Genomic DNA, 1,982 nt, shown 5'->3' with positions numbered 1-1,982 from the left:
ATTTCATGGAATGGTATGCTCTCTTTTTAATTATATTGAAATTGGAATATGAGTATTTCCATAAAATTTCAAATATGAAATCAATAGAACTAAATGTTTATCATCTACCCCTGTTATTTTAAAGACCCCCCCCAAACGAATAAACATGACCACAGTGGTTGATTAATGATACTGTTAATATTCTAATACATCGTTAGTTAAAATAAAATATGGATTCATGAATATCCTCAAATCTGACTACAAAGGCAAGACAATGTTTTAATCTTACCACAGAAAAGGAATGGTTTGATATTATAGTTACAAATTGTACAAAGCCACGTCTCTGCATCTTAGAAAACATTCACATAGGCCCAGAGAGTTAATCTCATACAGGAAACTTCAAAAGATTATAGATGATCTCAGTTGTTTAGGAGAAATTTGGAGGAATTTTGTTCGCTGTAAAGAGTTCCCAAGATTGTGTTCTAAAACCCATTGTGACATCCACAAATGTTTGCTCATCTAAAAGACACAGGTGAATACAAGTTACAGAGCAATAAAGAATACAGAATATGATTTGTTTAAGGAAGAAAGTAGGAGGCTTTCTGGGCTGTTGGTGACTCCCACTTTCCCTTTAGGTGACAAATCAGACACTAAGTTTTTCCTTCATGGTTCTGCAGGACATCCTGGTAAGACACGCTTGCTAAGGTCTATGATTACTATGAGACAGGTGAGAGGGAGAAAACCAAGTCAGTTAAAGAAGCTCAACCAGGGCTAAGAAATAGATTCTGTTGTGACAATCGATCCTGGTTTTAGTCCATTCCACCAACATTCCGTCTTTGTTTCTTTCCTCCAAGATACATACTTGTACTGTAGAAATTACCTACGAAACAAATTCATTAACATTTATTGAGTCAGAAACTTAAGAGTTTAAAAATAAGGTCACTGCTCTCAAGTAGTTTTGAGACATAGAGCACATAATACACACGAAAAGATAATGTGACAAAGAAAATTAATGACCAATGAGTGTTAGCAAACTAGGGGACAGGTTGGGGAGGCGAAAACGGCACAGAAGGCTGGCACTCAAGAAGGAAAAACAGAGGAAGAGAGATCCGAATTGGATCCTGAAGGGTGAGTACAGTTTGTAGAGGAGATTCAAGCTGGAGCAATAATCTTAGAGAAGAGAGTAAAGAAGCAAGCTGGACAAAGTGAACAGAGGCAGAGTTCATGGGGGAGAGAACCACGGGCTAAGGCCGTGATGGCCATCTTCCNGAACAGAGGCAGAGTTCATGGGGGAGAGAACCACGGGCTAAGGCCGTGATGGCCATCTTCCTAAGAATTTAAAGTTTGAGCAGCTGCTGTCTGAACAGGCTTCCATCCCCTCTCCCCCATCCCAGAGAAAGAGAATACAGGTATTTTAACTAACCTGTTCAACTGTGGTCTGTTCACAGGGAATTTTGACAATTTTGATATCGTTCACTTTTCTCCAGTAGTAAAGTGAATAGATTTAACATGGTCCCCAGTTCATAGATCTTTTGTTTCTGCCTTCACCCGATGTTTCTTTCAGATGCGTCTGCTGTTGCTGAATATGTCAGCCCCTGCAGCACAGTGAGAGGTCACATTTTATGACCTGCATTATACCCCAGTAAATTTGCTCTCTAAATTTCCCCTAAAATTTAAACTCTCTACAAATCTGTCTCAATCTGAGACGAATCACATGGCATGTTCTCACACAAAGAGAGAACTCTGGAGTAAAGCACTTATCCTGTAGTGGACTCTCCACTTTCAGATATTCACTCTCAGAAAAGTCAATAAGCTTTCATTTGTTCATTGGTTTGTAGGACAGATATCTTTAATAGAAGCATTTGACTTTACAGCTAATTGTATCTCATTCAGCCCAAGGATGGACTAATTACAACTCTCAAGGCAAATCTAGCCCAACACTTATTTTTGTAAATGAGGCAGTATTAGTACATAGACACGCTCATTCTATTAATATTGTCTAT

The 1,982-nt window shown here is 38.6% G+C and overlaps 1 pseudogene; it reads left to right on the top strand.

Annotated features, from left to right (window-relative positions):
* LOC103605016 overlaps positions 1–1,605 on the top strand; it is a 29,515-nt pseudogene extending 27,910 nt beyond the window's left edge.
* The last annotated feature ends 377 nt before the right edge of the window (positions 1,606–1,982 follow it).

The sequence above is a fragment of the Galeopterus variegatus genome, unplaced genomic scaffold, assembly GCF_000696425.1.
Source record: "Galeopterus variegatus unplaced genomic scaffold, G_variegatus-3.0.2 Scaffold5545, whole genome shotgun sequence".
NCBI classification, from domain to species: domain Eukaryota; kingdom Metazoa; phylum Chordata; class Mammalia; order Dermoptera; family Cynocephalidae; genus Galeopterus; species Galeopterus variegatus.
This window is presented reverse-complemented; position numbering and strand designations above follow the sequence as displayed.